This window comes from Mesoplodon bidens, assembly GCF_964165515.1.
Source record: "Mesoplodon bidens genome assembly, chromosome: 10".
Classification (NCBI taxonomy): Eukaryota; Metazoa; Chordata; class Mammalia; order Artiodactyla; family Ziphiidae; genus Mesoplodon; species Mesoplodon bidens.
This window is the reverse complement of record NC_138172.1, coordinates 35,370,200-35,395,212: the sequence shown is the minus strand read 5'-3', so window position 1 is coordinate 35,395,212 and position 25,013 is coordinate 35,370,200. Positions and strand designations below refer to the sequence as shown.

The window sequence follows — 25,013 nt, the reverse complement described above, 5'->3', positions numbered from 1 at the left end:
TCAACACCCAGCTATGATAAAAACTCTCCAGAAAGTGGGCATAGAGGGAACCTACATCAACATAATAAAGGCTATATATGACAAACCCACAGCTAACATCATTCTCAATGGAGGAAAGCTGAAAGCATTTCCTCTAAGATCAGGAATGAGACAAGGATGTCCACTCTCGCCATTTTTATTCAACATAGTTTTGGAAGTCCTAGCCATGGCAATCAGAGAAGACAAAGAAATAAAAGGAATACAAACTGGAAAAGAAGAAGTAAAACTGTCACTGTTTGCAGATCACCTGATACTATACATAGGAAATCCTAAAGATGCTAACAGAAAATTACTAGAGCTCATCAATGAATTCAGTAAAGTTGCAGGATACAAAATTAATACAGAAATCTCTTGCATTCCTATACACTAACAAGGAAAGATCAGAAAGAGAAATTAAGGAAACAAGCCCATTTAGCATTGCAAAAAAAGAATAAAATACCTAGGAATAAACTTACCTAAGGAGGCAAAAGACCTGTACTCTGAAAACTATAAGACACTGATGAAAGAAATCAAAGATGACATAAACAGATGGAAAGATATACCATGTTCCTGGATAGGAAGAATCCATATTGTCAAAATGACTATACTACCCAAGGCAATCTACAGATTCAGTGCCATCCCTATCAAATTACAAATAGCAGTTTTCACAGAACTAGAACAGAAAACTTTAAGATTTGTATGGGAACACAAGAGACCCCAAACAGCCAAAGCAATCCTGAGAAAGAAAAATGGAGCTGGAGGAATCAGATTCCCTGACATCAGACTATACTACAAAGCTACAGTAATCAGAACAGTATGGTACCGGTACAAAAAAACCCAGAAATATAGATCAATGGAACAGGATAGAAAGCTCAGAAATAATTAATCTAATTAATTAATAATTAATTAATCTATAACAAAGGAGGCAAGAATATACAATGGAAAAAAGACAGCCTCTTCAATAAGTGATGCTGGGAAAACTGGATAGCTACATGTAAAAGGATGAAATTAGAACATTCTCTAACACCATACACAAAAATAAACTCAAAATGGATTAAAGACCTAAATGTAAGGCCAGATACTATAAAACTCTTAGAGGAAAACAGGCAGAACACTCTCTGACATAAATCACAGCAATATCTTTTTTGATCCACCTCCTAGAATAATGAAAATATAAACAAAAATAAACAAATGGGACCTAATTAAACTTAAAAGCTTTTGCACAGCAAAGGAAACCATAAACAAAATGAAAAGACAACCCACAGAATGGGAGAAAATGTTTGCAAATGAAGCAAACGACAAGGGATTAATCTCCAAAATATACAAACAGCTCGTGCAGCTCTATATCAAAATCAAAAACAAATCAAAACAACCCAGTCAAAAAATGGCAGAAGGTCTAAATAGACATTTCTCCAAAGAAGACATACAGATGGCCAAAAAGCACATGAAAAGATACTTAACATTGCTAATTATTGGATAAATGCAAATCAAAACTACAATGAGGTATCACCTCACACCAGTCAGAATGGGCATCATCAAAAAGTCTACAAACAATAAATGTTGGAGAGGGTGTGGAGAAAAGGGAACCCTACTACATTGTTGGTGGGAATGTAAGTTGGTACAACCACTATGGAGAACAGTATGGAGGTTCCTCAAAAAACTAAAAATAGAACTACTATATGATCCAGCAATCCCACTCCTGGGCATATACCTGGACAAAACTATAATTCCAAAACATACATGCACCCCTATGTTCATAGCACAATAGCCAACACATGGAAGCAACCTAAATGTCTACTGACAGAAGAATGGATAAAGAAGATGTGGTGCATATATACAATGGACTATCACTCAGCCATTAAAAAAAATGAAATAATGCCATTTGCAGCAACATGGATGGACCTAGAGATGATCATACTAAGTGAAGTAAGTCAGACAGAGAAAGACAAATATCATATGATATCACTTATATGTGGACTCTAAAAAAAATGATACAAATGAACTTATTTGCAAAACAGAAACAGACTCACAGACTTCAAAAGCAGACTTGTGGTTGCAGGGGTGGGGGTGGGGGAAGGTAGAGGCGATAAATTAGGAGTTTGGGATTAGCATATGCACACTACTATATATAATATAGATATTTAACAGGGACCGACTAATGTGTAGCACAGGGAACTCTACTCAATATTCTGTAATAACCTACATGGGAAATAATCTGAAAAAGAATGGACATATGTACATGTAACTGAATCACTTAGCTGTACGCCTTAAACTAACACAACATTGTAAATCAACTATACTCCAATATAAATTTAAAATTAACATAAATAAATAAAAATGAATACCAACCAAAAAAAAACATGCTACAACATGGGTGAACCTTGAAAATATTATTCTAAGTAAAATAATTCAGTCATGAAATAACAATTATTGTATGACTCTGCTTATATGAGGTAAATCCATAGAAAAAGAAAGCAGAGAAGAAGTTACCAGGGGCTGGGGAGAGAGGGAATGGGGAGTTACTGTTCAGTGGGTATGGAACTTCTATTTCGGGTGATGAAAAGTTTTAGGAATGGATAGTGGCTATGATTGCACGACCCTGTGAATGTACTTGATGCCACTGAACTGTACACTTTTTAAAACAATGGTTAAAATGGTAAGTTTTATATGATGTATTTATACCAGACCCCTTCCTCATGGAGTGGCAGGTCATTTACTCTCCTTGGCCTCAGTCATCCCCAGACCCCACCTCCTATCACAGTTCTTCTCCAACACCCACCTCCGGCGTGCCCCAATGTGCAGGGCACATTTCATTGTTCTCAAAGGTCTGGGTCTGGCCTTGAGCTAGGCACAGATCTCTCTGGTTCCTGGACAGGGGTGGGGCTGGGCATGGGGGGACCAAACTGGACGTTTCGGTCTGGCCCCACCTCTGCCGAGAAGAAACGCCCTCACGCGTCTCTGCCCCCAACCCACATTCCCCAAAGAATCCCCAGCTTAGGATTTGCTGAATAATGAAGACAGGAGAGCCCAGGGCACTTGCCCAGTCTCACTTCCCCTTCCTGGGGGTGCATGTGGCCAGCTCTCCACCCCATGCCATGGCCAGGAGTGGGCTGACCTTTCCTCTTCTCCCCTGGCAATCCTGGTGCCCAGGCCTGGAGGGAGGCTCTCACCTTGGAGCAACATGTCCCTGTTCCTGAGAGCCGTCCAAGGGGGCTGCCTCCCCCTACCCCTCAGAAGCCAGGCCTTGAGCTGCGGAGAGGAGTCACTCAGGTTCCTGGCTCTCGGTGGTCTCCCAGTGTTGGGAGGTGGCAGCACCTACACGCGCTCACAGGGCAGTGAGAATGGGGGTGGCAGGGGAGCGCTGGAGAGGGAGGGGCCTGCTACCCAAAGGGGACTCCTTGGGGGCAGGGACACCCCAACCCCTAGCAGTGCCCTCTCAGGCTGCCAGACTGGGAGGGTGGACAGACTGACTAACAGGGGGCAGGAGTCACAGGGAAGCAGCCCCTTCTACTGCCCGGGGCTGCCGGTCATCGGCAGTTATGGAGCACGAGGGGTGGGGGCGGGCTGGGAGCCATGGGACCGGAGAAAGGCAGGATAGCATGTGTGTTCACTTGAGTGTGTGTGTATGTGTGTGTGTGTCTGTGTCTGTGTGTGTGTGTGTGTGCTGGGGGCGGGGAGTGGGGCAGGGGTCACAACGTGGGTGTGGGTTAAGGTGGGTGGGGGGCATCCAAGGCTTCCTTCTGACTCTGGGTGCCTGTACCCCTGACCCATCCTGTTTCCTGGGACCAGCCTTGGCTCTGTGTCTAGGGCTGTCTGTCCACTCTTGTGGCTCTGAGTGGAAGAGGAAGAGTCAGCCAATCACTGTGCATGGGGAACAGGACACTTCCACCCTCTCCACCTCCCAGTCAAGGGGAGAAGACCCTCATCCTCATCCTCACTCATCTTCCTGGGGCGCAGGGCAGCCCACCAAGCCACACATGGCATCTGGCCAGTCAGGTTGGAGCTGGACACCTGGACCCTACGGTACTTCCGGCTGGGAAGCAAGGCTTTGGTCAATTCCGGCCCCCACCCTGAACACCAGTGATGGACACAGCGTATGTGGAGAGACAACGTCAAGTGGAGAGGTGACGTTAAGTGAGGGGGAACAAACGTAGGGCCACCATGTCCTTCTGAGTACTGCAGCTTTCACCACCATAGTCCTCTGTAGCAACTAACAATTCTCATTTAGTTCTGAAATCAGTAAGCAAAGACTGGTATGGAAAAATTTGCCAAATTTTGTGGTCAGAACACTGATTGCCTTGTATGACAAGACAGATTTCCATATAATTTTGAGCTTGTGACCAACTGCACAACAAACTTGATAATTCTGGCAAAGTCAAATTGCAAAAGAACTGTGCCTAGAATAAAATGCTTACCCACCACATCTGGAGTACCCATGCTTGGGACAGAGTCTGTCTCCAGAGTTGCACAGCTGGAGGGCTGACAAAACTTCTCGAAACGACCCTTTGAACAGGGTTCTTCACAATTTCTTGGCATGCACGTGTGTGTGTGTGTGTGTGTGTGTATTCCCTTTCTAGCTCGGAGCCATCACAGTACCAGACTAGGATCAGATCCTTGGGGCCGCTGAGGTCCTGGCTTTTGTCAGTTACCCAAGAAGAGATGACAGAACTCTGGAGAGGGGCCAGCAGTCTCAGCCAGGCCTGCACGTGAAATAGGGCACAAGACCTGCTTCAACCTTTGAGCAGCTCTGCCAGGCAGGGCCAATGGCAAATAATGACTCTGCTTTGGGCACAGCTGGGGAACGTGTAGACCTTTTCTGAAGGTGAGGGATGCAGCAGGGTTCTAAGGGTGCAGCCCTCTGTCTCAGCAATCCCACTTCTTCTAACAATTTATCCGAAAGAGGGACTTCCCTGGTGGTCCAGTGGTTAAGACTCCACGCTTCCCAACCTAAATGTCCATCAACAGAGGAATGGATAAAGAAGATGTGGTACATATATACAATGGAATATTACTCAACCATAAAAAGGAACAAAATTGGGTCATTTGTAGAGACACGGATGTACCTAGAGACTGTCATACAGAGTGAAGTAAATCAGAAAGAGAAAAACAAATATCGTATATTAACGCATATATGTGGAATCTGAAAAAACTGGTATAGACAATCTTATTTACAAAGCAGAAATGGAGACACAGACATAGAGAACAAACATATGGATACCAAGGGGGAAAGGGGTGGGGGTGGGATGAATTGGGAGATTGGGGTTGACATGTATACACTATTGATACTATGTAGAAAGTAAATAACTAATGAGAACCTACTGTATAGCACAGGGAACTCTACTCAATGCTCTGTGGGGACCTAAATGAGAAGGAAATCCAAAAAAGAGGGGATATAGGTATATGTATAGCTGATTCACTTTGCTGTACAATATAAACTAACACAATATTGCAAAGCAACTATACTCCAATAAAAACAATTTTTTAATTAAAAAAAAAAAGACATGATGCAATAGGAAAACTATCGACTTGGGAGTCAGAATAAAAGAACAGCAAAGCCACCTGGGGAAAAAAAAAAAAGACTCTGCACTTCCAATGCAGGGCACATGGGTTCGATCCCTGGTTGGGGAACTAAAATCCCACATGCTGCATGCGCAAGCAAAAACAAAGGAATTTAACCAAAAGAGAACTCTGCACAACTGTGAAAAAACAAGCCTAGAGGTCTGTCCCGAGTTGTTCATGCTGGCAAACAATGGTGAAAACCTTACTGTCCACCCATGGGGGACAGAGCCATAAAAAGGGCCCAGTCACAAGAAAGGATGCTGTTAACCATTTACGTAGTGGCTGGGTAGCCCTGTCACTACCGACACAGCTTGAGCAGACCGAGGCACAAAGCTCAGCTGCTCGTGGGCACTAAGCCCCTTGGTGCCCCAAGGTTGGCACTGTCTCTGAGCCCATGGGCCAGGGTGGTGCCGACAATCCTGAGAGAGAACTGCAGAAAGTGTGTGTGTGGGGGGGGGGAGGGCGCCGCCATCCTCACCTTTCTGGGGGTCTCTGAGGGGTTGTTCTCCAATGGAGGATTCAGAGCAGGCCACCTGCCTTTGATTTGGCCTTCTAGTCCTGGCTTTGACCTGCTCTCCTGAGAGGCCTCTGACAAGGTTCTCAACCTTCTAGGCTGGGCTTTGTGTGGGTCAAATGAATAATGCTCCGTAGCTGCCACTGTCTGTTCATGGAGCTCCATTAGGCCACGAAACCAAACAGAGTTATAAGTAAAGTAGTCATAATAGGGGCAGCCACCCATCCTGAGCACTTCCACGTGGGTTATCACACACTGAATCTCCCACAGACACTGGCTTCATCATCATCATCATCATCACCATCACCATCAGTCCCCACATCACAGAAGACAAGCCTGAGAGGGGAGCCCCAGTCCCTTTTCAAGTCACAGGCAGGACCCGCCCCACACAGCCACATTCTGGGAGCTAAAAAGTCACCTGAGTCAGCACATGGAAAGGGCACAAGGCACCACCCAAGGCTGTGGAGGCCAAGAAGTGGTAAAGTTCGGCTGCTTCCCTGCAGCCTGGCAAAGCCTCCTCAATGGCATAGCCATCTGATCGCCCAGCCCTGGGGTGGGAGGAGGGGAGTTTGGGGTGGTGGCCCAGGTGGGAAGGGTCTGGTCAGAGAGGTAGCCGGGCTGGGGAGTAATGGTCCAGAGAAGAACCCTGGGCAGCTGCCCCCTCCCACCATAGGAACCTCATTGCCCACCTCCAGCCCAGGCCAGCCATCCTCCCAAGATGGTGGAGCAAGCTTCCTCACAGCCCCAGGAGCCCTGCCTCCTGCCCCCGCCTCACCTATCACCCCTCACCCAACCATGAGCCTCACTCTCTGGGTTCCAGGCACCCAGACCACCTACCCTCCCACCCACCCTGGGCCTTTGCATGTGTGCTCCTTCTTCCAGGTATGGGGTCCCCACCTCCTTTGCACCTGGGTCACTTCTCACCTTCCCTCAGACCCTGCTCAGCCAATGCTCCCTCTGAGAAGCCTTCCTCGGCCACTGGCCACATCCATCCTGGGACTTCTCTTTGTACCACTTACTGAGACCTCAACCCTAAGAGTGAAATGAGCTGTCAAAGGCCCATCGCCCCAGCCAAAGGCTCTGTGGCCTTGCCCCCAACGCGGAGTGTGGCACTCTGTAATGCTAGCTGAGTAGACACATGATGGGGACAGGCCGGCGTGCACCCTACAGCTCCCAGACCTGGGCAATCTGAGATGCGGACAATGAACTGAGACATCTGTGCCGGGGCAGAGAGAGGTACCCCGTGGTCGGGGAACTAAGATCCTGCATGCCACAGCAAATAAATAAATAAAATAAGGGGCACAAGGAACATTCTGGATCCTGACCTGGTGATGATCACCTGGGTGCATATACAGATAAAAATTCACCATCAGTACACTTTACTGTATGTTGTAGCTTAATTTTTTTTAATTAAAAAAAACTCATTTTCTTCAAAAGTCAAGTTTCTCTTCCTAAAACTCTCATCTCCCACATTTTGGTGCAAAACAAATGAATCAGAAACTCTCCCCTCTTCTCTTGAATTAGCTAATCATTTGCTGCCTCGGAGATAACTCCGACTGCTTGGGCAGGGCCCACTTGTCCTTGCGCCCTCCTGGTACCAAGGGTGGGACACAGGACAGGGCAGAGACTGCTCAGAATGCCAAGAAAACCCCAGAGAGGAGCCCCAAGTATGATGCCAACCACAGGCCAGGCTTTTGTGCCCAGCTCTGCCAGGACTTCTGTATGACCTGGGCCGGGGGTTTCCTGTTGGCAACAGTGGGCGCCAGCCTCTGCGGGGGCCTCTGATGTTTGCAGCTCCTCCCTTCTCGCCTCTGCATATGTCTGAATGAGATATGTGTGAATGAGAGAACACAATGAAATATCCTCACCAAAAACTCCAGACCTGAATCTGCTCACACTTCTAAATCCCCCGATTTGGAGGAAATTCGAAGATCAGAGGAACATGGGATCCCACACACAGAATCCAGGCCAAGGGAAAGCCCGACATTTCTTCAACAAGTTCAAGTGAAAAAGAAACAAGGCAGAGAGAGATGGAGGGAAATCCACAGATCATGAGAGAATGACATGTGGATCTCACTCAGGTCCTAGGAATTTGAACAGTGACTGGATATTTGAGGATATTAAGAAGGTATTGTTTGTCAGATGTGACACTGGTTCTGTGGTATTGTTGTTTAAAATGACTGTTTCAGAAATACCTACTGAAAGATTGAAAGAAAAAAATAAGCAATATTTGGGATTTGGTTTAAAAAAGCCCAGGGATTTGGGGGGCAGACAAAACAGGACCACCCATGAGGGGATGGGATATGGGATTCAATACTCTCTTCTGGCTAATTTTGTGTGTGTTCCAAATTTTCTACAACAAAAAGGGCTTTTGTTGTTGCTATCTGTTTTAAATCTCAAATTTCCCTGCTAAAGGAGTGAGGGAACGAAGGCAGAGTGGGAGAAACTCAGAGGCCGGGAGCCTGATCTAGGCTGATGGCCTCCACCCTGTTCCACAGAAGTCGGGGCGTTCAACAAAGGTTTGCTATCCGCTTCCTCCTTCAAGCACATTTTCAACCAGTTTTTAAAACCTCGATTAAAAAACACCACCTCTCTGTCATACAGAGTTAAGTAAGTCAGAAAGAGAAAGACAAATACCGTATGCTAACACATATATATGGAATTTAAGGAAAAAAAATTATCATGAAGAACCTAGGGGTAAAACAGGAATAAAGACACAGACCTACTTGAGAATGGACTTGAGGATATGGGGAGGGGGAAGGGTAAGCTGTGACAAAGCGAGAGAGAGAGAGAGAGAGAGAGAGAGAGAGAGAGAGAGAGAGAGAGAGAGAGAGACATGGGCATATATACACTACCAAACGTAAGGTAGATAGCTAGTGGGAAGCAGCTGCATAGTACAGGGAGATCAGATGGGTGCTTCGTGACGGCCTGGAGGGGTGGGATAGGGAGGGTGGGAGGGAGGGAGACGCAAGAGGGAAGGGATATGGGAACAGATGTATATGTATAACTATATAAAAGCAGAAACTAACACACCATTGTGAAGCAACTATACTCCAATAAGGAAAAAAACAAAAAACAAAAAAAAACCCATCACCTCACACCCAGATGTGAAGGATTCAGGCTCTGTGTCCAGGTCCAACCCACATGCTATTTTCTACTGCCTGCGAAAGATAAGCACAGAATCAAAAGGCAGGGTTTAGAAACGTTTCCAGCAATCTGACACAGTGACTTGATATCTGCTGCATCTCCTAATAAGATAATGAGCTTAAATGCAATGTATCTTTGTTTTTATTGTAACAACTTTTATTACATTTTTTTAATCAACCCATGTGAGATTAAAATTTAAAAACCAAACATGGTCCTGCACCACAGGGAGTTTGAGATGCACTATTATGGACTGGACATCAATCCCCTAGAGGCCCAGACCCGTGCGCTGAGGTGACTTATCCAAGGTACCAGAACAAAGCGTCCCTTCCCACCATCCGAGGCACCGACTCTGGCATCTGCTGCAAACACAGGGCTAAGCAGAGGGCAGAGAGCAGCAGCTGCCAGGACTGCTTGATCTTTTTTTTTATTTTACTTTTTATTTTTTTTAACACCTTTACTGGAGTATAATTGCTTTATAATGGTGTGTTAGTTTCTGCTGTATAACAAAGTGAATCAACTATACATATACATATCTCCCCATATCCTCTCCCTCTTGCGTCTCCCTCCCACCCTCCCTATCCCACCCCTCTAGGTGGTCACAAAGCACTGAGCTGATCTCCCCGTGCTGTGCAGCAGATTCCCACTAGCTATCTATTTTACATTTGGTAGTGTATATATGTCCATGCTACTCTCTCACTTCGTCCCAGCTTACCCTTCCCCCTCCCCATATCATCAAGTCCATTCTCTACGTCTGCATCTTTATTCCTGTCCTGCCCCTAGGTTCTTCAGAACCTTTTCTTTTTATTAGAGTCCATATAATATGTCTTAACATATGTTATTTATTTTTCTCTTTCTGACTTACTTCACTCTGTATGACAGACTCTAGGTCCATCCACCTCACTACAAATAACTCAATTTCGTTTCTTGTTATGGCTGAGTAATATTCCATTGTATATATGTGCCACATCTTCTTTATCCACCCATCTATTGATGGACACTTAGGTTGCTTCCATGTCCTGGCTATTGTAAATAGAGCTGCAATGAACATTGTGGTACATGACTCTTTTTGAATTATGGTTTTCTCAGGGTATAGGCCCAGTAGTGGGATTGCTGGGTCATATGCTAGTTCTATTTTTAGTTTTTTAAGGAACCTCCATACTGTTCTCCATAGTGTCTGTATCAATTTACATTCCCACCAGCAGTGCAAGAGGGTTCCCTTTTCTCCACACCCTCTCCAGCATTTATTGTTTGTAGAGTTTTTGATGATGGCCATTCTGACTGGTGTGAGGTGATACCTTGTGAAAGGATGCTCAACATCACTAATCATTAGAGAAATGCAAGGCCTGCTTGATCTTTAATCCGTGTTCACTCAGGCACTACCACAGGCTCGGAGACACACTCCTCGGAAGGCCAGCAAGGCCCTGGAGGTGCTAAGCGACCCCCTGTCGAGGCGCTATCCAGCCATGGCGTGGCAGGGACAGGGACGCCAGATCACACTTGGGAGCAGCCCTGCAGGTAGCCAGCTCACTTTCTTTTATAAACCAGCGGCGAGATATGAGTCAGCCAACTTTCCCACACATGCCCGCTACTGTGTCCCTTTCAAGCTCCTGGAGGGGCTTAGCGGCAGAGGGCCCTACGGACTGCCAGGTGAGCTGCTTAAAAACGCCCACTGCTTCCTTGTGTCAACTAGGAACAGCGCCATCACTGAACGAAAGTGCAGGAATCAATCAGGCACCAAGGCTAGTGTAGGACATCAACCAGCATCCACGGAGCCTGGTTTCAAGTATCACTGATGGAGAGATAGGTGGCTGCCCCTTTGCTATGAGTCCCACACGTGCCCACTGCTCTACCCCCTGACACCTCCAGTAATCCTCCCTCAAGCTCTGGGAGGCCGACTCTGTCACCCATGCACAGATGGGGCTTTGAGAGAAAAACAGTACCAGCCTCCTCTGCATTCTGGACCTTCTTCCAGGCGCCAGTGTGACAGCGCGTGTGAAGATCGGTGCAAGTACACACGGGCTGTGGCCTCACGGGGTTTCGCCCTAGGAACTGGCAGGGGTAGTGTTAACATGGACTTAACAACGTGGCCCGCGTCTGTGGGCCTTCCTGGGCCAGCCCTCCTCACTGGAGCAGAGAAACCGTTTGCGGCTCCATGGCCCCACTGTGAACAGGGGGCAAGCTCTCAGTGTGGCCTCAGGGTCCCTGGCTCAAAGCAGGCACGGCCACGGACTCTGCAAAACTCAACCAGCTGAAGCAGAACACTGGGTGGCGGGCGGGGGGGGGGGCGGGTACCGAGGGCGGGATGCTCCCAACAGCACCCGTCCCAGCTCGGGAGGGCTGCCGGGGCCCTGGGAGGTGGCCAGTGTCCGCCAGAAACAGCTTGCTCTTCATGAGACAATGGGTCCACTGTTGGCTGGCTGGGGCCTTGATTAATATTTGAAAAAACAAAAGAAGTGGAAAATTCCACCTGTGTGGGTGGAGACTGGGCCTGGGACATGTCAACAACCCTGATGGTCTTGTTCCCTTGCTGACGCATAGGACAGAGAAACAAAGGTCTGACAAAAGTGACAGCCTGAGGGCATTGCTGCACTTGGGTCCAAAGGAATTTCCCTATTTGGGCCGGGGAGATCATTTATTTATTTCTTGTCCCAGCTCCCCTGCCCCTAAATTTACAAAGCACTTTTAAGTCCTTCACCTTTTTCCCACCTCTTCAGAGTCTCCCAACAGCCCTGCCAGGCCACCAGGGCTGATGTTAGCTTCATGTTATGGATGGGGAAACTGAGGCCCCAGGACACTCAGAGCCTCATCCAAGGCTGGCACTGGGGAGTAACTAGCACAGCCAGGGATCTGGAACCCTGGTCTCTCCACCCCCAGCAGCGGCACAGAACCTGTCCCAGGGGTTCTGGGGTCATAGCCATGGGTACTAGACAAAGTGGTCTTCCAGGCTCCAGGAGAGGTGCCCTTCACCCCACCAGAGGAGGAAGAGGAGGAAAGAACTCAAACCAGCTCTCCTGGGCAGGCAGGCTTTGGTGCCAGCCTAGGAGGAAGGTATGCACTCATTCATTCGTTCATTCAAGCATTTCACAAGCACCTCCTAAATACCAAGACTTGAAGGCACACTGCACAGTGGCTCTTCCAGAACCCTACACCCAGCAGAATTCATGGCCAAAGGGGGAAGATCAGAGCATCTGCACTTCCCTCACAGACTTGAGTCACCTCATTGCCATTACACTGTCTCATCCGCCCACTTTACAGTAAAGGAAACTGAGGCTCTGAGAAGGGCAATGACTTCCAGAGGTTACAGAGAGAGAGGAAGCTGAGACCTCCTGACCCGCAATGGCCCTGCCTCCTGTTTAAAGCCACGACACTATTGGACTTAGGCATTCAAACATATGGTGTTCCTTCCAGCAGGCCACCTCGGAGGCTGCATGCTTAACCAACAAGGCCCTCTTGTGGAGGGACACTTTTTGGAAGGAACTTCCGAGCCAGAGCAGACCCCTTCCCCCTGAAAAGACAGGCAGGCACACCTCGCTGCCCACAGAGAACACCAGCTGTGGCTGAAGGGCTCTCCTTGGGACTGCCCACTGTGCAGTCCTGCCGCGGGCATCAGAGAACCAGGGCCAGGGCAGTGTCACCTCTGTGCCCACACACACCCAGCCCTGGACCCAGGGCACTGGGGGATCAGTCTGTGTCCCAAGTCAATGGCCAGCACCAGTCTCCCTCCTCCTACCCGATGCCCAGCCACCTCGGCACCATGCTGGCCTCACGTTTCCTCTCTCCTTTGCCCACCGCTTCTTCCCCTGGAGAAACGATCTTAACCTCGCCCTTCCTTGAAAGAAAATCACCCCACCTCCACCTCCAAACTCCTCCTCCCCTGCCTGTCTCACCCCTTCTTGCCAAGGACCTAAGCCAGGGGCCCACCTCAGGCCAGGCCACCCCTGGCCCCACCTCAGGCCAAGCCACCCCTGGCCCCTCTGCCTCATCTGACACCTCGGCTGCCCCCTCACTCTCGGGTTTTCCTGGTGCAGGCCCTCCTAGCCTTCACCTCCAGGTAGTTCTCCTTCCCCGGGGACCTATCCTCCTCCCCTCTCTACCACCCCTATAAATGTCTGACTCACAAACTCTATCTCCAGATAGAGGACTAACCTCTGCATCCCTGATTGTCCCCAAAGCCCTCACACTCAAGAGCCCAAGCTCCTGCAGCAAGGCCTGCTTTGGGGCCAGCTGTAAAGCTGGCACAGCTCAAAGCCTGGCCCACAGGGACTCGGCTATTTGTCCAGTGAACGCATTTTGGTGAGCACCTGCCTCCTCGCCGGCCTCAGAGGGACTGGCCTCCCACAGCCTGGCATAGCCACCCAGGTGGGCTTTCTAAAACTGAAAACTGACCACCACCAAAACGTCTGCCGTGGTTCCTCTGCACCATGGGATAAAGTTCATGATCTCAAGAGCTGGAAAACGAGGCTGTCTGCATCTGCGTTTCCACAGCTGGCTGGGCACATGTGCCCTGGAACATGCTCTCACCGCCCTCATCCGCAGTCCAAAGGCACCTTTGCACCCCAGGGCTGGCACCCTGCACGTGTTTGCTCAGAAGAAAGACAACTATTAGAGTTGCAAGTGATCTCTGGGACCCCAGGTCTCAAAGCAACTCAGAGAGGTTGAGCGAGGGACCCAGGGTAGCCCAGTCCCAGGCATGGGTGAGGCAGCAGCCGCACCTGAGCCACCCTCCTTGGTTAGAAACCAGACCAATCCTCTGGAAGCATCACCTGAAACCTACATGTGTGCATGCCAGAGCCCCCAGCTCTAGCTGGGCCCACGCCATGCTGGCCCAAATCTTAATCAGGCAGGAGGGCCAGGCCTGGTGCACAGGACCTCAGCAAAAGAGCTGCTTGACTAAGTCAACCTCGCACCAGCTGACAATTTCATCCCTCCTCAGGCCTTGGTCTCATGTAAAGAATGGAGCTAACTTGGCCTACAAGTTTAAGGGTCCTTGAGTTGGTCACCCCCACCTTGTCCTTTGCAAACCCAGGCAGCTGAAGCAGCAAAGTTCCAAGCACTCTGATCTGCTGTTGGCCCAGCTGACTTTTATTAACCTTCCCCCAAACCACTGTGCCTCAAAGGATGGTCCTGGTCCACCTGCGCAGAATTACCAGCAATGTCAAGTTACATGCAGATTCCGGACCCTGCTGGACCTGAGGAGCTGGGTTGGCTCTCTGAAAGGCGGGCCCCAAATTTGCATTTAACGCTGCTCATAAATCCTGAGCTCAGGGAAACTGGAAAACCCGCCTCCAAACCCAAAGGGTGAAGGCTTCCGTCTCCGGAGACCGAAGTGTTAGTGTCAGGCCTCATTTTGTGAAATCATACGTTGACCAGAACACCCGGGGAAAGGGAGGGTTTCTATTACACGAATTACATATAACTTAGTTCCTGCGAGGAACTAGCTCCCGCGAAGAACTCAGTGAGGCTTTACTATCCCCGTCCCACTGTTTCTGTTTCCCGGGGCTCAGCCGTAGCGTCAAGTGGAGCCCCAGCCTCGGCGTCCAGCCAGGGTCCTCCGGACCCACCCGACCTCTCGGCCCGAGGCCGCCGGGGGCTCCGGGCTGCGGCCGGGGCCGTTCGGGGCGGGTGGACCCGGGGTCTAGCGCGTCCCCGCTACTCACCGTGGGCAGCTCGGCCTGAGTGCAGGAACGGTCGGCGGCGGCCCAGCCCCGCTACACTTTAACTGGCGACGCCGGTGCTCCGCGCGCTCCGGGCGGCCAGGAGGGGCACCGCGGGCCTCTCGGACCGACCTGCTCCGGGAGGGGACCGGACGCCAGGCGGGCCCGCCGGGCTCGGGCGAGCGGGGCGTGCGTGCACTCGTGCACCTGGCTCACTGCACGCACGGGTGGGCTGAGCCGGCGCGTGCGCGGCTGCTGGAGAGCCGCTCGGACCCAGACATCCCTCGCGGCCCGTGCAGGCCGGGGCACTTCTTTCCCTACCCAGGAAGGGCGCCAGGGGGCCGCCCCTACCTGGGCGGTGCTGGGGGAGGCGGAGCCCGGAGGTGTGGCCCCGGGCGCCGGGATAATAGCGCGGCCGGAGGCTGGCAGGGAACACGAGCGGTGGCGGGCGGTGCGATGTCGCTAGTACTGCTGAGCCAAGCCGCGCTGTGCTGCGGTGCCATGCCGCCGGAGCCGGTAAGCCCACGTCCGCGCCCCTCTCCCGCTTTCCCGTCCCTCGAGCCCGGACCCAAATTCGTCCCACCCGTCAGCTCATGCTTCTCCAAGGCGTTCGCGGAGGGCCGTCTGAAGGGGACGCGTGTACATGCTCTGGGGCACCGGGGGTCGGGCTGCTTGAGTCAGGAACAAGGGAATCAGACAAACCTGGGTTCGCACGCCACCATGTGCTCTTGATTCAGCCATTTATGCTCACGGAGCCTCTTGTCCTCATCTGTGTAAGGAAGGGTCATACCTAACTTACCAGGATCTAGTGAAGGACAGCGATAGGGCTTGCAAGGCAGCAGCAAAGATCCTGGCACATAGTAGGTGTTCACTATTGTTATTGCCTGGGGTCTTGAGGTCTGTCCTCTTTGGGGGCACAAGAGCTGCTTCTCCATTCCACTCGCCCTTTTTGCCCTGTTAATTTCGCTGTACTGGGGCCCTTGTCCTCAGAGCTAAGCTCCTGAACTCTACTGCAGGTTTCTTTTCGTCCCCTGTGCCTTGAAGGACTGAGGGAATCTTCTGGGTCATTAAAGAAAAGCTCATCTGCGAAATAGCATTTGAAGCTATACTGCTGCCCTTTTAGCATAGCACATAGCATAAAAGCATGGTGTTACTTGGTGATGGAAAGACAAACCCCATTCCCTGCCCTTATGTCTTCAGCTACTCTCCTTGTCCTCTCAGTTCGGAGCCCATCCCCTCACTCCCTGGCCTTTTCCACTAGAGGAAGAACTCATTGCCTTTGCAGTAGCTGCTGTTAGGCCAACAGCTTGAACTCTGTAAAGTTTAGAGCTGTTGCTTTGCTTCTTCCTAAAATTTGTCTCACCAGCCCTTTGACAAGAACGTAGCTCCCAGTATGGTGGCTCATTTGTTTAAAAAGCTGCCTGATGATATCCCTTGGAGTTCAGCTTTGAAAAGACAAAGATGAGCGACTGACAATTTCACCCAACTCAGATTACTCAAACTATCAAAAGTCTTGCCTTCTGTCATACAAGGTGTTTAGAAACGTTGAGGCCGTGAAGGATCAGATTCCAGAGCAGGTGGACTTAACCACGCTGTGTCATGTCACTGGAACTTGCGGCTGCCTTTTAGGTCCAGTATTTTATTACAAAACCAAAGTACTAATTACTTTTTCTTATAAAAAGACATGAGCAGTTAACTCCAAAGGATTTAATACTGGCCTTTCTTAGACACTGATGATATTATTTTCTAAGTTCTCTTTATTATTTTTTAAAATAAATTTTATATATTTTATTGATTTTATTTTTGGCTGCATTGGGTCTTCGTTGCTAGTGCGGGCTTTTCTCTGGTTGCAGAGACCGGGGGCTACTCTTCGTTGCAGAGCATGGGCTTCAGTAGTTGTGGCACATGGGCTCAGTGGTTGTGGCTCACAGGGTCTAGAGCGCAGGCTCAGTAGTTGTGGCACGCAGGCTTAGTTGCTCCACAGCATGTGGGATCTTCCTGGACCAGGGCTCGAACCCCTGTCCCCTGCATTGGCAGGCGGATTCTTAACCACTGCGCCACCAGGGAAGCCCTAAAAGTTCTTTTTAAAAGATAACATGATGAAATCACAGTTGCGTTATGATTTGATAAATATCTCAGGTGAGTCCTTTTATATTAGAAGAATTTTTTAAAGCATCTGGGAAAGGCACCATGGACTGCACTCTTCTGCTTATCTTCTTGGCACAGCCAGTCCTTAACCTGGGAAAACTCAATATTCTAGACTGTCCTGAAAGCCTGCAGTTAAACATAAGAGTGGGAAGGGACCTTCATGGTGGTCCAGAGTTATCCCCTGCTTGTAGCAGAGACGGCTGAAGTGCAGAGAGGGGTAAAAAACCCACCTCTGGTCTTTAAGGGAGGTGATGGCCAGGCTTGAGGGTCAAGTGTACTAGTGGTTAATCAATGGCCCATCATAGCCTACCATGGGGCCACGTAGTCTCCCTCAAACTGTGAAGTGGAACCAGCTCAGCATTCATCCCTTGTATATGTATTTAAAGAAAAGATGGTGTTTTGCCTAATTGGCAAATGAAAGCTTGTGGTTTGACGGTATTCAACATGGCACTTGGTGTCTTTCTCTCTTACAGACGATTCAGTGTGGCTCTGAACCTGGTAGGTGCACTAGAAACAGGGCTTTACATCAAAAGCACAGTTGGACCTTTAGGGGACCTGAATCCCGGCAGTAGGTCATCAGAGACCAGGCACAGGGTGAACCATTGCTTTGTTAGCTGATGTGGGTGAAGCCTCTATCTGCTCAAGGCAGAGCTCCCAGGGTTTCAGGTGAGCTGGACTCCTGGCAAGTTAGAGGCACAGGAAGGGTGGGAATCACCATGCAAGGTAAAAAGGGAAGCCTGCCACTCCTTGGAGGGAGATCAAGTGCCATGGGAGGGACGTCACTTACAGTTGGGAACAGGATGCAAATGTTTTAGAGAAGAAGGAGTGTGGGAGATTGTAGCATTTGAAGAATGGGTGGGCTTGTGCCCAAGAAATGTGGATGGACAGGGTGAGCTGGAGGAGAGATGGTACCAGCAGAGACTAGGAGGTAGGGAGGGAGAGTCATGGGGGCCAGCTGGCTGGAGTCCAGGATGAGGTGTGGGGAAGGCAGGACTGATCCTAATAAACATGTCAAATATATTAGATACACACATACGTATGAAGGGACCCAGAGTGGTTACACGTGCTCTGTAGGTTGGGGCCAGGAGGTTGAGCATCACCTCGGCTGCACATCAACCAGCACTGAGAAATGTCTGGCCTGCCTTAGCTGGAAGAAGAGATGAATTGTGAGTGAGGGGTGGTCAGGGTGGGTCACATAGAGCAGGTGGCATTGGATTGGGCTGGGGAGGGGGGCTGTCATGGGCAGTCTCGCCTTCTCCCAGGACCATCTCCAGAATGGATGGTCTGACACACCCTGACCCCAGGAGACTTGAGGGATCTCCGAGTGGAGCCTATTAAAAGCAGTGTTGTGCTGGAGGACTATTCAATTTTGATGAACATAAGCTGGATACTCCGGGCAGATGGTAAGTTTGCATCAATCAAAGATAAGGCCTGATGTGTCTGCTAAAGCAGAAAAGGGCAGACTCTACAACCCATTACTTCCCCTCCCAGGCACATATCCAACAGAACACGTACATGCACGCACCAAAGCCACAGACTAGAATGTTCATAGTAGCAGTATTCATAACAGCCAAAAATGCCTCAAATGCCTGACGGTTGAATTAGAATCACAAAACGGAATCCAGTATAGCAATGAGCATGAATGATCTGTAACTACACACAGTGTGGATGAATCTCACAAACAAAAGAAGCCAGATTCAGGAGTTCATACCTTCACATCTGCACAAAGGCCTGCAGTCCTACCCACCACATGATTCCATTAACAAAGAGTGCAAAACAGGCAAAACTACTCTAAGCAGTTAGAAGTCAGGACAGTGGCTACTCTCAGGTGGGGAGTGACTGAAAGGAGGCCTGAGGGGCACTCCTGGGGTGCTCCTTGACTTAAGTACTGGCTGCATGAGTGTGAAAACTCATCAAATGGCACGCTGGTGTGCTTTTCTGTATGTTATGCTGTCCTTCATGGAAGAAAATTGGGTAAGGCCAGAGATGATCCCCAAGGTTTAGGAAAACACTCTCTCGGGTAGATAACTTTTCCACCTCCCAAAGGGCATTGTGGAAGTCCTGGCATTTCTCTGAGGCACCTTGTGAGTTCTTTGGATGAACCAATCCTGGGGACCTAAAGGCCATGTGTATAGGTTCCACCCACTAAATTCAGCTAAATTCCATCCGGTCGATAATCTGGGAGTGCCAGTCGGGTTCCCAGAGGGCCAAGGGGAGGCAGACACAGGCACGGACTCCATCAGGAGAATCCTGGAGGGACCTGTACTCTGAAGGGGTTGGGGAGAGAGGAGGAGAGGGCCCTGGTGAGACCACATTAAATTAGATGTTGCAATAAGGCATTTGGCTTCATCCCTGGCACAGAGCAGGCTCATGTATGTTAGCTGTTGTTACAGGCGGTGGTGCATGAGTTGGGCCTTGAAGGAGTAAGACTTGGAGAGGCAGAGAATAGGAGGAAAGGGCATTCCAGGGAGAAGGAGCAGCATGCATAAAGGTGCAGACAGAACAGCCATGGCTGCTGAGGACACTCTGAAAGGCCTTTGTGGTGTTCTATACAGCAGGCCTGTTCCTCTTAAAAGAGACCCAAAATAGTGCAGTTAGACTCCTCTTTGCAGGTATCTGTGAAATTCAGGGTCACCTAAGAGGAGGAAAGGCTTTGGAATTCGAATCCATATTGTTCCACTGATGAACTTTGTAAGCCACAGCAAAGCTCCCTGAAATTCCCTACGCCTCACTTACCCCATCTGTAAACTGGAGACAATCATAGTGCCTACCTTTGAGGGCTACAGTGAATGTGAAGTGTGATGAGGCAGGTAGGCTGTCTAGCATCAAGTCATCCACAGATTTAGCACTAAATACACAAGTGCCCTCTTGCCCACTTTGGCAGCCAGCATCTGCTTGTTGAAAGCCACCAAGATCTGCGTGACGGGCAAAAGCCACTTCCAGTCCTTCAACTGCATCAGGTGCAATTACACTGAGGCCTTTCAGACTCAGACCAGACCCTCAGGTGGCAAAGTAAGCACTTGGAGACACTTGGCTAATTGTCACTAATCCAGGTCCTTTGTTGGGGGTGTGGATGTTGTGCTCACATACAGGCTGCTGAGAGCTACAACCTGGAGCCTGAAGCAGAATGCCTGGGTTCAAATCCCATTTGGGGCCATTTCTCTGCTGTGTGCCTTGGGCAAGTCAGCATCCCTGGGCCTCAGTTTCCCCATCAGCAAAGTGAGGGAAGCTGAACTTAAATTACACCCTGGCTCTAGAATTTTACACTTCTCTGATTCTGTGAGTTACACTGGCAAACCGTGTGGGATCCATTTCCTTAGCAGCCATTGACTAGAGACATGAATTTCAGCAGTAGGTTAAGGAATGAAATTATAAATGAGAAGAACTTGGAAATTCAGGGCTTCCCGCTTTGCCTTGCAGTGGACTGCAATGCAATTTTCCTACATTGGCTTTCCTGTAGAGCTGAACACAGTCTATTTCACTGGGGCCCAATGCAAATATGAATGAAGACAGCCCCTCCCTGGCTGTGAACTTCACCTCACCAGGTACACTTCCTCACTCTTCTCTTACTCTCTGTCTTGCTGGGACACCTGTTTTGGTATGTGGTTTGGTACAGAGAAGCCGGGTACCCTGGACAAGGCGTTTGGCCTTACTGAGTCTCGGCTTCCTCGTGTGTAATATGGACATGACAGTAACCGCACCTCACTCACAAGGAGAGGATTAAGTCAGGTGAAACGGAGGGGAAAGCCCATTCCTGTGTGTCAGGCACTGATTGAGCACTTGACACGCATCATCTCACTTAAGCCGTCAACAACCCCGAGGTTGGGACAGCCCCGTTTTACAGATAAAGAAACTGAGAACTTAAGTAACTTGCCCTGGTTACACATGCAGAAGTGAAGCTGACAGTCAAACTCTGGTCCTTCTGGAATGATGCACTTTAGCCATTCTTTGTTGTTGATGCAAAACGCTTGTTCCAGCCTCAGTTTCCTGGCAGGCTGTGTAGTCTGACAGCGTGTGGCTGGTCTCTGAGGATGTACAGACTCCAGTAGGTTTGTCCCCCAAGCTGCGGTGAAGAGGCAGATGGCACTGAGTTGAGTGCTGGGTTCTTGCCCTTGCTCTGTGACACACAATCAGCTCTCTGGTGTCACACCTGCAGTTATCACACACGGGGTTGGGGTGAGGATGAGATGGGATCATGGGTGAGGAGGGTCCAGCATGGTGCCCGGCCCCCGCAGCTCCCACGTCACCCCCACTCGGCTGGGTCACCTGTTCTGTATCCCATGCCTGTCCCTGTCCCAGGTGTAGCATCGAAGCCAAATGGGGCAATTTCCAATCTGTCATTGTTCCTTGGTCATGGTCCAGTGTATTCTTGGCATCACATCATTTACTACACAGTAGCGCCCAGCTTTCTTGATGAGACTAAATCTCATTTTTTAAATTATATTTTGGAATAATTTTAGATTTATAGAAAAGTTGCAAAGCTAGTACAAAGAGTTCCCATATACTTCTCACCCAGCTTCCCTTATCGTTAACATCCTACATTACCGTGGTCTGTTTGTCAAAACTGAGAGTCCAACACTGGTACATTTCTATGAACTAAACTCCAGACTTTATTGGATTTCACCTGATTTTCCATTAATGTCCTCTTTCTGTCCCAGTGGCATTTAGTCCCCCGTGTCTCCTTCGTCTCATCTGATCTGTGACAATTTCTTAGTCTTTCCCTGTGTTTCACGACCATGACAGCCTCGAGGAGTGATGGCCATACATCCTGCAAACCCAATCTGGGTTTGTCTGGTGTTTCTCTCATGATTAGACTGGGGATATAGGTGTGTTTGGTGAGAATTCCGCAGAGGTGAAGCACTCTTCTCATGACACTCTATCAGGGGTGGGTGACATGCACAGGACGTCACAGGTAGTGCTCACCTTTGTCACTGGTTAAGTGGTGTCTGCCAGGCTTCTCTGTGTAATCTAGTATTTTTCCCTTTCCCAAATTTTAGTTTTTGGAAACAGATCACTAAGTCTACCCCATCCTGGGGTGGGGGTATAGGGTGGGATTAAGCTCCACCTCCTGGAAGGGGCAGTATCTACACATATTACCAAACCTCATTTTTGAATGGTTGGTTTCTAAGTCTTCTCTTGGGGATCACAGATAGTTTTGATAAAGGCTGTATTTAAATTAGACTCTGGTTATCAGTTCATGAATAGATAACCTTCTGTTTAACAGTATAATGTTAGCATCTCATTTAAATCTGGTATCTGGGGCTTCCCTGGTGGCACAGTGGTTGAGTCCGCCTGCCGATGCAGGGGACACGGGTTCATGCCCCGGTCCGGGAAGATCCCACGTGCCGCAGAGCAGCTGGGCCCACGAGCCATGGCTGCTGAGCCTGCGCGTCCGGAGCCTGTGCTCCGCAATGGGAGAGGCCACAACAGTGAGAAGCCCACATACAGCAAAAAAAAAAAAAATCTGCTATCTGACCTCATATCTGAAATGTTCTGGCAATTCATTACAGGTGTGGTAAGCATATGTGTGTGCACGCTTGTTGGCAAGGAGTTAGTTAATTCTTGATTTTTGTCTCACTCACCTGCACCAGAAGGAACTAACTCGAACTTCCGTGGTGGTTCAAGCGACTGGGGAAAGGGAAGGTGCTGTGGTCCAAGTAAAGCTGAACGAGATGCTCTGGGGAGGGGAGAAGAGGGGAAGGGCACTGAAGACCCACTGCACCGCAACTCGTTGCCTTTGAGGGGTCTCTCTAGTTGCAGCAGATGAGTTCTCTCCCCAGCTCGCTTCTGCCAGCAGTCTCGCCATCATGTGAGGCTGATGGGGAATCCCGGCTTCCATCTTCACAGCTGTGAGGTCAGGAAGCTGACCTTATCGTCACGGTCCCTTCTGCTTTTGTGAGTGGCTGTTGACTTTCCAAGGTGCTTTTATTCCTATTTTCTGTCACAGAAACACAGAGGAATTCTGAGCCATTTTATTATCCCAAGCCTCCATTTTCACTGCAAAGTGAAGTAACAAAGGATTTGAAATCAGCAGGCTTGGGTTCCCAATCAGCATATGAACTTTGAAGGGCAGCTCTGTCCCCTCGGGGACTGAGTTTACTCCGCTGGAGAACAGGAAGTTGGGCTAGCAGGTGCTCTCACAGCTCTTTCCACTCTGAGTGTATGCTGTGGGGCCATGGAGGGTCCCGGTAGGACACAGCTACACCCAAGACATAAGGGCCTTTTTGTTCTTCATTCCCGGGACATACAGGCAGAGCTCAGACACGCCCGGCGGAGCAGATACCCATCAGCACGTTAGGACTGCACCCCTTTTCCAGGGAACCAGACTCTACTAGTCCCAAGGGACTTACATGTCGTAAAGCGCTGGCTTAGGTCGAGGAGTCCCACTGCTCTGTTTTTTGGAGGACATATTTGTATATGTATTAGGATGTGACCTAACCCTTTTAGATAAGGAAATTAACATCTTAGTAACATGTACAAAGTTTAGGTTCACAGCTCAGGAGTCTTAGAAGGTGTTTGGTCTTGAGTCACTAGTCTGGATTTTAGGGCTTTGTGACAGAAGTATGACCAAGGAAAAAAAAAAGTCCTATTACAATGCTAGAGAGGGGTTGAAGCCAGAAAAAAACGGAAGAGAAGTTCTGGTGAAAGTAGAAATATGGCTGAGCCCCTCATTTCTCCTTAGCTGACTCCGTATTTCCGTACCTGTGCTTCATTTATGAGATCAAGATCCGTGACCAAGCAGGATATACACAAGAAGGGAAACAAAATCAACGGTGCAAAATTGATGTTCAGAGTGCCGCAAGGATCTGCTGAAAAACGTCAGGGCTGTAAAGGGACTGAGTATATGAGGGAACATGCATTTCACTGCTTTTTGACTTTCTTATCTGTCTCAGTGGCCCAGGCCTGGCTGTTACTGTAATTCATTGTGGCCACACAGACATTTGGATAACAAATTAGGAATAGTGGCACCAAGAGACACACGTCATTGGTGCCTGAGAGCAGCTGGTTCTGGAGAATGTCTCTCTGGATTTAGAGATGTTAGTACCTTCACTGCAGGTTGACAAATAAAATGCTTCCAGAACTAGCCCAGGGGTGGGGTCAAAAGTTAAAAGGGGACTTCCCTGGTGGCTCAGTGGTTAAGAATCCACCTGCCAGTGCATGAGACATAGGTTCGAGCCCTGGTCTGGGAAGATCCCACATGCTGTGGAGAAACTAAGCCCGTGCGCCACGGCTACTGAGCCTGCGCTCTACAGCCTTCAAGCCACAACTACTGAGCCCACGTGCCTAGAGCCCGTGCTCCGCAACAAGAGAAGCCACCACAATGAGAAGCGCGCGCACTGCAATGAAGAGTAGCCCCGCTCGCCGCAACTAGAGAAAGCCTGCGTGCAGCAACGAAGACCCAACGCAGCCAAAAATAAATTAAAAAAAAAAAAAAGTTAAAAGGTGCTGGTCTTAGAAACCCACCTCCTAACAATACTGACTGCTGTGTAGGCACAGTGCCTATGGATTCCTGAGCACGTTCACACGCTGGAGCTTAACTGATCCTCAACATTCCCGTAACCAGGTGGCATGACCCCCCACATCTGTCAGTCTGACAAAACAGCCTTTAAAAATGCCATCTATCCATATTATGTATTAAGTGATTGCACCCAGAATAACATTAATTCAGCAAAGAACAAAAAAACGAACGTAAACTCTGGCTACCACAGTGAAAATGTGGAGTAAGAGGCCAAAATGATTTTAGAGGACTGTTCCTAACCTCCTGGGCCCCCTCCCCCTTTTGAGAATGTAATGAAACACCTGGACACTCTATGGAAAAACACACTGATCTGCAGACCCCCTGGAGATCTACTGACCCTTGGCTTTAAAGGGACCAAAACTTCCACAAAGCACTGAGTAAAAGTTTTAGTTTCCAAATAAGAGACAAATTTGGTTCTGTTCTGCTGAAGATGAATAAGCTTTGTTTTCTCCAG

At 49.2% G+C, this 25,013-nt stretch overlaps 1 protein-coding gene across 1 annotated transcript in view; it reads right to left on the bottom strand.

Moving 5' to 3' along the window:
• CHDH (choline dehydrogenase) overlaps positions 1 to 15,069 on the bottom strand; it is a 72,240-nt gene extending 57,171 nt beyond the window's left edge. Inside the window, exon 1 of the mRNA XM_081245578.1 lies at positions 14,896 to 15,069. The gene's annotated coding sequence lies outside the window, so the exon portion shown is untranslated. The remainder of the gene's footprint in view (positions 1 to 14,895) is intronic.
• Positions 15,070 to 25,013: the final 9,944 nt, after the last annotated feature.